The following is a 15,288-nucleotide window of genomic DNA, read 5'->3' on the forward strand; positions in this document are numbered from 1 at the left end:
CTCTACTAAAAATACAAAAATTAGCCAGGCATAGTGAAGCATGCCTGTGATCCCAGCTATGTGGGAGGCTGAAGACTCACTTGAACCCGGGAGGGAGAGGCTGCAGTGAGCCAAGATCGTGCCACTGCACTCCAGCGTGGAAGACAGAGCGAGAGTCTGCATCAAAAAAAAAAAAAAAAGAAAAAGAAAACAGGAGGAGAGTTCTAATTCCCAACTTGTTACATATTCTCAGCAAGTAGTTTTCTAACACAGCACTTAGCCAGAACATAGGTATGTTTTAATATTTTTTGATGAACAGTTCTGTACTCAAAATTATCCTGGTTATATCTGCATTTCTTCGTTAACAAGAAGTAGCACTGTCTATTGTACAAAGAACGACTGTATAAAAAGCACCTCTCCACAAGACATCCCCACCAGCTCGACAGTTTAACACTGCCACAGCAACACCTGAAAGTTACCACCTTTTTCTAGAAATATCAGAATAACCCGCCCCTTAATTTGCATTAATTAAAAGTGGGTATAAACATGACTGTAGAACTGCCCCTGAGCTGCCACCCTGCACTCACTGCCTAGTGGGTAGCCCTGCTCTGCGGGAGCAGTCACAGAGCTGTAACACTACAGCCTCAATAAAGCTGTTTTCTTCTACCACCTGCACGCTCTTGATTTTTTTTTTTTTTTTTTTTGAGGCAAAGTTTCTCTCTGTTGCCCAGGCTGGAGTGCAGTGGCACAATCTCGGCTCACTGCAACCTCCGTCTCCCGGGTTCAAGCGATTCTCCTGCCTCAGCCTCCCAAGTAGCTGGGATTACAGAGGCCTGCCACCATGCCCAGCTAAATTTCGTATTTTTAGTAGAGACGGGGTTTCACCATGTTGGCCAGGCTGGTCTCTAACTCCTGACCTAAGGTGATCCACCTGTCTCAGCCTCCCAAAGTGCTGGGATTACAGGCATGAGCCACCGTGCCCAGCCCTCACTCTTGAATTCTTTCCTGAGCAAAGCCAAGAACCTTCCCGGTCTAAGCCCAATTTTGGGGCTTACCTGCCCTGCATCAATTTAACTATAATTCTACTGCAAGCCAATTTAAGTAGAACACAGAAAACTATAAAACAACACACCTTACTATGTTGTCTTCACACATGTATATGCACATAATAGATATTATAAATCTCTAGATTGCTTAAATATAAAATCCACCCAATTTGCTTTGCTTCTTACCTTTTCTATCAAGGGGATTCACAATTACCTCAAGGCCTTACAAGATCAAGGCAGCATTATTTTGAGTTGTGTCTTCTATTAATACTTCCTTGAAAAGGAAGTCTTTTTTAACAGGTAACTTATAATTTATATCTCTAATTTACAGCTTTTAAAGCTTTTTTGTTGAATTTTTAAAAATCATCTAACTTTCTGAGTTAGCATCATTGTTTTTCTGCTGTTAAGCAACTCTGTCAGATATATCATTCTGATGGACTTCTACATCTTGGTTGTTATTTTCTACATATTCAAAACCTAGAAGTCAGTATACAGATTCAGATATATAGATAATAATAACCTAGGTGTCAAAGAAGATGACTGAAGTCCATGAACCCAGTCATACAGACATCTGGATGCATGAATTTCAACCATTTACTTCAAAAACCATGTTCTGCTTTTGCTGAGGCAGAAATTTCAATCATCTATGCTATAAACTGAACCTCTCACCCAGTGAGCTCAGAAAACTCCCCAATATGATATTTCAGCTTCTCTTTTTTATTCCATTTAATACAACATCCCAACTTTTTTTTTTTTGAGGAATGTGAACCAAAGTTTTATTTGTTCATTTCTTGCATTTAAAGTGCTCTTCAATGATATCCTTGGCCTGAGATTCCTTATAACTTCCATAGTCCTTAACTATTATACAACTTCAACCAACCTTTCTACAGGGTCTTCCCTCTGTCAGTATTACAGAGGCCCACCCATTCCCTAGTTTCTTGTTTTCATCAACCTTAATTAGGCTAATCTGGTGTTCAGCACATGGGCTTCCACCAACTTAACATACACACACACGCTCATCACAGTTGTATACAGGCACACAAAGATGGGCTTGGTACTTGTCTAAGGCTCTGGCGGCTCCGCGAATCTCATGTGCTGGGCCATCATGGACGAGAGTGGTCTTCAGCACCGCTTGTAAAGCAGTGTTAACAACCATCACACCGCCAGCAGCAATGCCCTCCTCAGCCACCAAGGCAGGCCACAGGTAACGAGTGATGGCCCCATCTTGAACGCACCCAAGCCTCCGCCTCCATAACTCAACAGCAGCAGGGAAAAAGCATGGTCTCAATTCTCTTGACAAATCTCAGAGGTATTATACTCTTATTCCAACTACATCTCCCTCCCCAAAGAAACGCACACAAAACAATTTTAAAACTTATGTTTTCTACGGAAACCTTACCTCAAAGTGGTGCACAAAACTGAAATTATACAGCTGCTTAAATGTCACATCCTGGCTCCTAGCAGGGAAACAAAATGCTCTGAAGAGGGGATGGTTCCTGCTTGAGGGGGAAAAAGTCTGTCTTTCTTATCAGTGCTCCTTCCCACAATAAACAAATGATCTAGGAATTTTGTACAAGAAGTCTACCTGATTCTCCATCTGCCCGCAATGTCCCCATCCACACACATCCTCCAAAAGGCCACATCTCATCTTTAAGATTAAAAGTAATTCCATTTTACCTGCCAGCTTAGAACTTAATAATTTAAAGGCATGTTTACAAGGGCAGAACATCATCATTATCATCACTACCACTGGAACGACACGCAATTAGAAGTCGTTTAGGGAAGGAAGTTAGAAATGCTCGGCAGAATTTAATTAGACAAATTAGGTTTTGGCAGAGATCTCTCTAGGTCAACACCCTACTTCTATAAACAATGTTATGGAATTCTTAATGACAATACAAGGCACTCATTCTTAAATTCTCAATTGGCAAATACCAACACTTAGGCCACCACCCTCAGGTTCAAGCAGTTTTAAACTCTATGATTTTTCGAAAGGGAAGAGAAAAGATTCTGCCAACTGAATCAGCAACAATACTTTTAGGCAGTCTCTGAATTTCCTCATTCATTTCTGGTATTACTTTCTGCATAGTCTACACAGAAGGTTTAACGTCTTAAAAACAGGTTTATTCTGTGTCTTTACTCAAATTACATTAATTTGAAGAAAATATCACATTGAAGAAAATCAGGTTTGCTGAAAATTCTTTACCAACAAACATCCAATATGGTGGCAGTTTCTGCTGGAGGAAGTATGTTACATATAAAATAGAGATTTGGAATGTCTTGGACTTGATTTATTTTCAGTATTTCAGTGTTGTCCAATAAGGAAAATATAAGAAAGATGATTAAACTGGCCAGGCACAATGACTCACACCTATAATCCCAGAACTTTGGGAGGCTGAGGCAGGAGGACTGCTTGAGGCCATGAGTTTGCAACCAGCCTGGGCAACATAGTGAGACCCCTCTATCTACAAAAAAATAAAATTAACAGGGTGTGTAGCACATGCCTGTGGTCTCAGCTACTTGAGAGGCTGAGGTGGGAGGACTGCTTCAGCCCAGGAGATTGAGACTACCGAGAGCTGTGATCATGCCACTGCACTCCAGCCTGGGCAACAGATCTAGATTCTGTCTCAAAAAAAAAAAGAAACTAAAACTACAAGATTTAGCAGACATATGAGGACCAAAATAAGTGTAGAATTGATGACATATTAATTTTAAGTGTCCATTCTATAAACCATTAAGAGATATTCCCAAAACACACATCATTCATAAACTGGCCAGAATCAGTATCACACATTTGAGCTGAATTTGTATGAAGAGAAAAACAGTTCTGAAGCACCTATCTGTAATGCTGCAAGGCACCACTCTTCCCCGGGCAGGGGGACACAGATACCATGACTAACTCTCAATGGTTTCACAGCTCGAAAATCACCGTTCTAATGAAAGACCACCGGAGGGCACACATAACCCATGGCACTCATCCAAAAGTAAAAATTAAAAAAGCACATTTTATGTGCAGGGTAATCTTTACTTTTTATCTGTTATGCTGTTTGGTAATTACAAACTAGCTCCAAAAATATCAACATTAAGAAAAGGAATCTTTATAACACTGTTAAAAGATCCACTATATATTGATTGTATAGCCTAAACTTACACAGTCATATATCCAGTAGCTTCAAAGAATTCTTTTAAACAAATGTTTTAATTAATTTATTAATTAATTAATTTATTTATTTATTTATTGAGACAGGGTCTCTCACTCTGTCACCAAGGCTGGAATGCAGTGGTACAATCTCGGCTCACTGCAGCCTCAACCTCCCCAGGCTCAGGTGATTCTCCCACCTCAGCCTCCAGAGTAGCTAGGCCTATAGGTGTGCACCACCATGCCTGGCTATTTTTGTATTTTTTGTAGAGACAGGGTTTCACCATGTTGCCCAGGCTGGTCTCAAACTTCTAGGTTCAAGTGATCCACCTCCTTTGACCATTCAAAGTGCCGGTATTACAAGCATATACCACCGTGCCTGGCCCAAAGTATTTTTCAGAAAAAAATATTTTTAATTCCGAACAATGTACAGAACTGTGAAATTACAGAAACACTAATTTGCTTTTATTCCATTATTTTGTTATACATAAAAATCAACTACTCCTTTTTAGTGAGATGTTTGGGTAACATCAGGGTCTCCGTTAAAAACATGTTTTAGTAAAAGATTCCATATGAGTAATAAGGATCTGCTAACATCACAACTTGTTAGTATTGCAGCATATAGTAATTTAAACCCTTGCAATAAGTGAATAAACATAAACACTAATAAACAATAAGCATTCACAAATGAATTGATAGCACAGAAAATATCAGTATGATTTTGAAAACAAAAAAAATGCTCAAAAATTAATCAGGAAACTTTTTCAAAATAATATTAAGGAGTAAACACAAAGAGTAAGCATGACTTTCAATTCCCCCCGCCCACCAAGAAAATAAAACGTAAAGGGGTGTTTTAAGGAAGTTTCTGTACCAACCTGCCTTTTGCTGACTTCTGAAGTGGCTCTCTTGAGGTTCAATGACCTTGAAAACCTTAACGCCTTCACCGAATCCTTCCGAGAGGTCCCAGAAAAAGAGTAATACCTCTTTGCAGGTTTCCCCTTCGCTCTGTCTGCCATCTCAATCCATTAGGAAGACAAAATCCTCAATAGCACAGACTTCAAGACTAACTACAGAATAAAATGATCCCCAAATAAACAGTCCACCCAAAATGTAAATAAACAATCTGTTTTGTTCAGTCCTCAAGGAAAGGGCAAAACCTCAAGTAAAGGGTAAAAAATGGAAAGCAGGTGGAAAATAGGGGAACACATTCCACCACCTAAGTAACCCCTCGGTGGACAGCACAGACGGCATCCGGCAGCGTGGACTCCAGGTTCACCAGGGAAACCAGCTACGCCTCAACTGCACCAAATTAAAACTGCACCAGTCAAACAGGCCGGAGGTAGTTTGTCAAGAGTAAAACAGGGTGTAGCAAAACACCCTGGAGTCAGCAGGGTGTGAGAGCACACATCAGGTTCAAAGAAGTCTCTCAACGCATTCCTTGCCAAAATAGACAGAGGGCTACAGGATAGGATCAAATCACCACTCCTACTTCAAACCAGGAGCCCTCGGAGTGTGACTATTTTGTTAAGCTCTTTGAACACTCTCTTCTTCCAGTGAATGAGAAATGGAGTGATCGGATGCTCAAATACACACATTTTACTCAGAGAAACGCAAAACAAAATAGTCACAAGCATTACGAATTAGGAGTCTGGAATGCCACCTCCCATGTCACAGAAAGAGGAGGGAGGGTGTTTTTATACCCTTTCAAAAGGCAACAGGAACATCTTTCCTTCATTTTATCTCACGTCTCACTGAACTGAAGTTGAGCTCGAGAACAGGTCATGAAAATAAGACAAGTCGTCTATGCAGGAACAGGGGTGGAACTGGAGGCCTTTATCCTATGTGAAATCACCAAATCAGACACCACATGTTTCACTTACAAGTGGAAGCCAAACAGCGGGTACATACAGACACACAGAGCAGAATAACAGACACTGGAGACTCCAGGAGGTGGGAGGGTGCAAGGTGTGAGGACAGAAAATTACCTTCTGTGTACAATGTTCACTATTCAGGTGATGGATGCACTAAAAGCCCAGACTCCATCACTACCCAATATGAGCATGTAAGAAACCTGCACTTGTACTATCTAAATATATAAAAATAAAAATAAAAATTTTAAAGAAAGAAAATAAAACATGAGAAAATGGAGAAATAGGTCTCTAGAGAAAGTACTGAATACTATGAATACCTGCAATACAATTATACTTATAATACTATTAACACTAGAGCCCCACAAAACCCAATGCTTTAGGACACCTACAAGCCTAACCCAAGGATTGAAAGATACAGTACATTCAGGCCGGTGTGGCAGCTCATGCCTGTAATCCCAGCACTTTGGGAGGCCGAGGCGGGCTGATCACTTGAGGTCAGGAGTTCGAGACCAGCCTGGAAAACATGGTGAAACCCCATCTCTACTAAAAAATAAAAAAATTAGCCAGGTATGGTGGTGGGAGCCTGTAATCCTAGCTACTCTGGAGGATGAGGCAGGAGATCACTTGAACCCAGGAGGTGGAGGTTGCAGTGAACCAATATCACACCACTGCACTGCAGCCTGAGTGACGGAGTAAGACTCCATCTCAAAAAAAAAAAAAAAATGAGGGGAGGGGAAGGGGAATGGGAAGCGGGAGGGGGAAAGATAAAGAAAGAAAACGTTCAAGGTAAGAAGAGGCATGGAATTATTTTTAAAAACACATACCAATCATTAAAGAAGCTACATAACCAAACAGCCTACACCAGAAATATACAGCTGGTGAATAATATAAACACAGAAAATTTAAGGACAGCTGTATTTAACAGTGTTATACAATGCAATATTACTCAAAGTGTGGTCCCAGTCTGCATGAAGTACAGAAATAGAGTAAGCTTTTGAGAACATAGCAACTTGACTGAGTAATTTTATATCTGTTAACTCTAATAATAGCTAAAATAAAGGCCCATAAAACACAAGCCACTTTATCCTAGTAATTTATTTGCATTGTATTTTAAAAGTATTGTTCTGCCACAGGTTGGAGGAAAAAAAAAAGCAAATCTAGTCCTTCACAGCGACAGTTTGAGAAGTAATTAGTTGTGTTAACTAAAGGTAGAAAGAATATTCAAGACTGCCTTTTTGGGGAGGGAGAGAAAGTTAGAACTAGCCCATCTGGAGGCTGACCTGAACACACCTCCTAATTTATCCAGCCTGAATATTCCCACCTACATATGGGAGTTTTCTTGCTTTAAAAGTATGTGGAATGCAGCTACACTAAGAAAAAAAGGATACAAAACTTTACATACCTTATAGAACATGGAACACCACTGTTGTAGCTGCAAACATTTTGCTAGCATTTTCCTTTATTATATATAATATATATCAGATATATATTATATATGTTATATATAATATATATCAGATATATATTATATATGTTATATATAATATATATCAGATATATATTATATATGTTATATATAATATATATCAGATATATATTATATATGTTATATATAATATACATGTATATAATTAGATTTTTATATTTTATATATGTATTTTATATATGTATTTATATATATATATATATATATATTTTTTTTTTTTTTTTAAGTAACACAAGGTCTCACTATGTTGCCCAGGCTGCCCTCGAACTCCTGGGCTCAAGCAGACCTCCCACTTTGGCCTCCCAAAGTGCTGAGATTATAGGCATGAGCTACCAGCACCCCGCCAACATTTTCATCTCCCCATTTTACAACAGATCCCTAAGGACAAGTGTTCTCTATTTACTTCAATCTCTCAAGTCCTGCCTAGAATGGAACAGATGCTCAATAAATACGTGAGGGCTAGATGAAAGAAAAGGATGCTGTTACAGAAATGCAACTGCAGTGTCATCTCAACCTCAAGTTCCCAGCAGCCAAGAGATCCCTGTTGACACTACCCACAAGTGCTGATAACAAAATGCCTGATAGTGGACGGTCATCATTCGACTGTGCCCTTGAAAAGAAGCATCTCTTGACAATCTTTTGTAAGAAATTAAGTCAAGCAGTGTACCACACATTCAGACACAAGGAACTTCAGAATTCTGAAAGACAGGGTACAGATTCTCTAAGTCTCTCATTCCAATGAATCTCTGATTTTATACTGTGTGCCTTTATTTTATATTAAATAAGCACTTTCCTGAATGGCAGTCAAATGCCATCAAACATCAAATGGTTATAGCTGTCGAATTTCTTGCAGCTTTCTGAATCTGATTTCAGAACATATCTTAGAAACCATATGACAATTTATCTCATGTCTGAAGAGTCATTTCCCTTTGTGGTATTTCAAATTCAGCTGGTTATTTTTTTCTCAAAATTTAAATTTTATGCTACTCTCATCCGGATGTTTAGACACAGGAGAATTTGCAGAGTTCCCCTCCCACATTAGAGACTCTATTTCTTAATTTAAATTTATTGGTATTTTGTTTGGCTGAGCACGGTGGCTCACAATTTGCAATCCCAACACTTTGGGAGGCCGAGAGGGGTGGATCACTTGAGGTCAGGAGCTCAAGACCAGTCTGGCCAACATGGTGAAACCCCGTCTCTACTAAAATACAAAAAAATTAGCCGGGCATGGTGGTGCACACCTGTAATCCCAGCTACTCAGGAGGCTGGGGCAGAAGAACTGCTTGAACCCGGGAGGTGGAGGTTGCCTCAATAATGTATTGAGAATCCTCAAATTCTAACATACAGAAAATGAACAATGTATTTCTTACAACAACTATCTCTGGGTGCCAAGTATATACCATGCTCTCTATAAATTCATAGAAATAAAAAAAAAGTGAAACTGATTACCTACCGAAACTCATTTCATAACACAAATATCTAGGATAGCCTGGTTTGTTTGCTCGCTTGCTTGTTTTTAAATCCTCAGGCCAGGTGCAGTGACTCACACCTGTAATCTAAGCACTTTTGGGAGGCTGAGGCAAGAGGATCATTTGAGCCCGGGTGTTGGAGGCTGCACTGAGCTAGGATCACGTCACTGCACTCCAGCCTGGGTGACAGACCAAGACCCATCTTAAATAAACAAACAAACAAACAAAAAGCCAGGCATGGTGATGCACATCTGCAGTCCAAGCTACTCAGGCGGCTGAGGTGGGAGCCCAGGAGATAGAGGTTCCAGAGATTGCATCACTGCACTCCAGCCTCGGTGACAGAGCAAGGGCCTATCTCAAAGAAAACCAAAACAAAATAAAACCTTAGAAGCTGTTATTAAAAGAATGAAGAGCCTAATTTGACAATGGTGGTGGTGGTGATGGTGGCCGACAATGGCAACCACCATTAACATTTCCTGGGACCTTTTTCTTGCCGAGCACAAAACCTTAATGTGAATTCTAAGGCTTAATCTTAAACTTAACCTCATAATGAAATCATGTCCTTTGCAGCCACATAGATGGAACTGGAAGCCAATACCCTAAGTGAAATAACTGACACAGAAAGGTGAACACCACGTATTCTCATTCATAAGTGGAAGCTAAACAATGGGCACACATGGTCATAAAGATGGAAACAATGGACACTGGCTACTCCAAAAGTGGGAGGCAGGGAGGGAAGCAAGGCTTGCAAAACTATTTACCGGGTACTACAGTCACAGTTTAGGTGATGAGTTCACCGAGGCTCAAATCCCATCATCACCCAATATACCTAGGTAATATAACTACACATGTATCTCCTGAATCTGAAATTTAAAACAAACAAACAAAAAACTCGTAAGATAGTTACTATGATTATACCCCATTTACAGATGGGAAAAATGAGGTAAGAGAAGTCAAGTAAAGACAGCGTGAAGCTGGGATTCAAATGCAGGCAGTGTGGCTCCACAACCCACCATACGAGATGCCAGGCACTTCCAAATCAACAGAAAAGCACAGCGCGGCACACCAAGTTATCAAGCCCCAGCCTGGGATTGGTGTAACTGAAAGAGTGAGAACCTCTGTCCCCTGACTCACTGGGTGGCCCCAGATAAGCAAAGTCTTGAGGGCTTTCGCTAGAAGGACTGAGGCCCAGCCCATCCTGTGCAGGCTGACCCCAAAGCTCCTACTGCTCGTGAGGACCCTCACTTTTCATGCAGGAGGCCTGGCCCCCTCCGGACTCCCTTTCACTAACACCTCACTGCTCTACCTGTACCATATCTGGGCCCTGTGCTCCCACAAATTGATGAACTGTGGCCAAACCAGTACCCACAAAACACTTAAATGTTGGGAAGTCATCCTTCTGAATTAATTAGCCATTTAGTGCTCTGCTTGGCAGCAAATTTAAATATTTGCTTCTTTACACTCTAAAATAAGCTCACTTAGGAGGAAATGAATAAAGTCATCTAGTTAATGAAGTCAATTTATACAAGTTATTTCATTTCCAGGTTATCAAACTCTTCAAATCATTCAGTTCCTATGCCAATTCATACTAAAGTTCAAAAAAAGATGTTTCTATTCTAAGCTATATTTATAACTAAACCTAATGCTTCTTTCCTACTGGAATTAAGCAGAAGTAGAATATGGAATGGACAGTGAAAACGAAAACAAAACAGTGAACCACACACACTGTCCTCAGAGATGACCAGTACTGACACTTTTTGGTCTACCCCTCAAACTTTTTCTAATGTATATAATTATTTGCACTAAAGTTAGATTATATTTGGTATATTGTTTTAAACTGACTTTTCACAGATTTATATTGGATTCACAGATTTATCTATGGTTAGTCCCAAATATCCAGCTGCCTAACTAACAGCTCCAAGACACTCAAACTCACAGAAGACAACACTGAACGTAATCTCCCATCCCTAGTCTGGCAACCTCGCAGCAGTCCCTACCTTGGTGAATGCCCCACCATCTCCACCCAGCCCAATCGCCATCAATTTCAACCTCCTTCTACAAAACCGGCAGGAGCCACACACTGCCTGCATTCGAATCCTGGTTCCAGAAAACCTGCTGACTGGCCTCTGCCTTCCATGCTGCCTCCTCATTCATTCTTCACACAGCCACCAGGGGGATATTTCTCAAATGTAAACCTGATCACTTAACACCTGCTGGTCTTTCACTTACGTGTCTATAAGACTTTGTCTTGATCATACACACACACACACACATATATATGCATATATATATATACACACACATATATATACATGTATATATATACACACACATATACACACACATATACACATACACATACACACACACACACACACACACACACACACACAGTATAGTAGCACTAAGCCCAATGCCTGGTACAAACTAGGTGCTCAGTAAACTGAATTACCTAAAAATATTAGTCTGATTTTCTTGCAAAGGAAATTACTCCATATGCTATCTTTTAAATTATTCATGCACTCTGGTTTGAAAAACGTATTAACCTTTGAGAGGGAGAGGGAGGCCACTTAGCTTTGATTCAATATTGAAAGTAGGTTTTAATTTATTCCATTTAATCTTAATCTCAAGTATTCATCAAAAGACAGTAGGGTATGTATTTATGAATAAGTAAATTATTCCTTTTGATTAAGACAAAAGAAAACACATTTCATAAGTTTTTCATTATACTGTTTTCTGTAAGTAGGATTTATGATAAGGTATGCCTTCAGAAAATACTGCTTCTTTAAAATGTATATTTCTCCAAGATGGAAAGATTAAGATGCCTGCATTAAAAGCATGTTCTCCTGGGCTACATCCATTTCACCTGAAGGCAGGCAAGGAATTCAACAACTCACCTACATGATCAGCAAAAAACAGTACGCTGGTCACCATGTAACACCCTAGGCAGACATCATAATTCATTTTAACTTACAGAGATTAAGCCACAATGTGCACAAAGGAAAAAACTCAGAGTAAACCGGTGGCTGAAACATTCTAAGGGAGTTAACAACTTAATGCACGTGATTCCCGCAATCATTTTTATTATTATTTATTTTTTTTTTTTTTTTTTTTGAGACGGAGTCTCACTTTGTCGCCCAGGCTGGAGCACAGTGGGGCAATCTCGGCTCACTGCAACCTCCGCCTCCTGGCCCTACACGATTCTCATGCCTCAGCCTTTCAAGTAACTGGGACGACAGGTGTGCATGACCAAACCTGATTAATTTTTGTATTTTTAGTAGAGGCAGGGTTTCACCATGTTGGCCAGGCTGGTCTTGACCTCCTGACCTCAAATGATCCACCTGCCTCAGCCTCCCAAAGTGCTGGGATTACAGAGGTGAGCCACCATGCCCGGCCTTTTCACTAACTTTTCACTGCTTTTCACTGACACATAATTTACTTGAATTCCTTAAGTATGAACTACAATTGTTACGAATGTAGTATGTGAAGCCCTCCCTCATTTAATATGTCTTGTTTTTACAGCTTGTAGCTCTGTGAAATGTTAACAAATTAGAATCTGGATAATAACTTACAACCTCGGTCCTTGTGGGATAATTTTCCTATGGCTCTTTTCTGTCTTTTCACTACATACTCAAGTTGCTTTTAATATTTTGTATCGTTTAATGTTAAAGGAAACTGGCCATAGTTGAAAATTCTATCTACCAAAGGCACTTCCTTAGGAAACTTCAGTATGTATTAATAAGAACTCCCTTAAAAAAAAAACAAAATAGGGCCAGGCGCGGTAGCTCATGCCTATAATCCCAGCACTTTGGGAGGCGGTGGATGGATGAACTGAGATCAGGAGTTCGAGATCAGCCTGGTCAACATGGTAAAACCCCATCTCTACTAAAAATACAAAAAAAAAATTAGCCAGGCGTGGTGGTGGGCACCTGTAATTCCAGCTGCTCGGGAGGCTGAGGCAGGAGAATTACCTGAACCTGGGGGAAGGAGGTTGCAGTGAACTGTGATCATACCATTGCACTCCAGCCTGGGAAACAAGAGCGAAACTCCATCTCAAAAAGAAAAAAAAAGCCAGGCCAGACATGGTGGCTCACACCTGTAATCCTAGCACTTTGGGAGGCTGAGGAGGGTGGATCACTTGAGGTCAAGAGCTCGAGACCAGCTTGGCCAACATGGTGAAACTCCGTCTCTACTAAAAATACAAAAATTAGCTGGGAGTGGTGGCGAGCGCCTGTATTCCCAGCTACTCGGGAGGCTGAGGCAGAAGAATCGCTTGAACCCAAGAGGCAGAGGTTTCAGTGAGCCGAGACAGCGCCACTGCACTCCAGTCTGGGCGACATAGCAAGACTCTGTCTCAAAAAAAAATAAACAAATAAAATAATAAATTAGAAAAATAAAAAATTATGAACTTTTTACATTAAAGCATGTTCCTTACCTGAAAATTCTGCCATACTTGTATTTCAAAAGCAAAAATTATTATAGCACATTTCAAAAATATCAATATAAAATGCCTAATGGGGCAGTAATTTTATTACCATAAGAGGCACCAAAACAACATCAGTATGTAAGTTAGAGACTATACCCAGGGCAAGGGGGCTGGGGAAGGATGGAAATGTGCCCCTCTACTAGCTTTTCCTCAGCACGTGGAGTTGTTGCCTGCCTGTGATCCCCAATACGTTTTTTGAAGTTTCTTTTTCTTCCCAACATTTTTCTAACAGAGGAACTGGCCAAATCATCCCCTAGAAAATCCCAAATTCTCTGATAAACATCAACAGGCTTAGCAGCCAGCAATCTCCGCCACAATCCTTCCCCATGCCTGGCTTCAGCATAAACGTGCAAACTCTTCAAACTGAGTTTACAGAGCCATTCCATCCAAGACTTCCTCCACAAAGGGCAAGAAACAGATAGGGCAAGGCATCTCACAGGGTCACCACCAAAACAGAACATACATGACATCATTCCTGCTCAAAGCAAAATTACATCCAAGAACAACAAAGGAAGTGCTTGATATTACATCTCTGAATCACCTTCAGCACCAAAGAGAGTAAAAGATGGCAACATGGGGAAGAGGAAGACTTTCTCCCTGTTGATCACCCACACAAAAGTGTACTTCCCCGCCACCTACTGACTCCACATGCCCGGTCAGTTACACCTGAAATCTTTTTTTTTTTTTTTTTTTTTTTGAGACAGGGTCTCACTCTGTTGCCCAGGCTTGAGTAGAGCAGCGTGATCATGGCTCATTGCAGCCTCAACCTCACAGGCTCAATGCGATCCTCCCACCTCAGCCTTTGAGTAGCTCAGACTACAGGCCCGCACCACCACACTCAGCTAATTTTAGTATTTTTTGTAGAAACAGTCTCGTTAGGTTGCCCAGGCTGCTCTCAAACTTCTGGGCTCAAGTGATCCATCCGCTTTGGCCTCCCAAAGTGCTGGGATTACAGGCCTGAGCCATGGCGCCTGGCTCTGAAATCTTTGTTTATGCCCCTTACAATCAGTCTCAGGTGACTGGCCTGCGCAGGAACTGAATCCCAAGTATTTTTATTCTGTGATAAATTTGGAAAAATTATCCACATTTCTAAATTTGCTGTACTACCCACAGGGAACAAACAGGAGTGGCCTAGACCCACTATTGAGAACGAAGGGAAGGTCCTGAAATAATAAATGACAAAGACCAAACCAGACAGAGATTCACACAAAATACAGCTTGTCCGTCAGGAAAGCTCACGTACACAAACGCATGACAGCTGCTCTAAATGGTGGTGAAGATAACATCAAAGTGTTTCAGTTTTTCCTAATTTGGCAAAATGTCAATTGAGAAAACTGAGACTGAGATGCTAAGAGTAAACACGACATCACTGTTCCCTTACTGGAAAGCAGAAACACAGAGAAAGGACAAACAAAACAAAGTACCTTTTTACACTCAAAGAGATCTAGAGTATTCTATACCTTAGAAAATCAAACCTACTCCAAGGGGCCAGGGCAATATAATAGTACCATTTGAACAAATTTGGGTAAATCCTGGAAGTGAGAACTGTATAGGCACTAACAGAAAACTTCCTCAGTGCTGTGCCCTGAACGCTAATAATTAAAGGATAATGAGGAAAATTAGGGGTAATTAAGTACTTGACTTTAATTTTCTTTTGCTATCATTTAAAATACTGCCTCTTCCCCTCCATAAAAAATAAGTTTTTAATAATGTTACAAATTCACAACGACCAAGTATAAAATTTGCATCTTCAAGAGCATATTCCCTGCTACAGAGGCAGAGCCATTAAAGCTGTGGTTTTGTAACTTAGTG

The 15,288-nt window shown here is 40.4% G+C and overlaps 1 protein-coding gene and 1 pseudogene across 34 annotated transcripts in view; both read right to left on the reverse strand.

Moving 5' to 3' along the window:
- The window catches only part of PARD3 (par-3 family cell polarity regulator), a 707,905-nt gene that overhangs the window by 564,963 nt on the left and 127,654 nt on the right, over positions 1–15,288 (reverse strand). The window lies entirely within an intron of this gene.
- LOC106635161 (small ribosomal subunit protein eS12-like) lies at positions 1,670–3,112 on the reverse strand (annotated as a pseudogene).

This window comes from Pan paniscus, chromosome 8 (genome assembly GCF_029289425.2).
Source record: "Pan paniscus chromosome 8, NHGRI_mPanPan1-v2.0_pri, whole genome shotgun sequence".
In the NCBI taxonomy this organism is placed as follows: domain Eukaryota; kingdom Metazoa; phylum Chordata; class Mammalia; order Primates; family Hominidae; genus Pan; species Pan paniscus.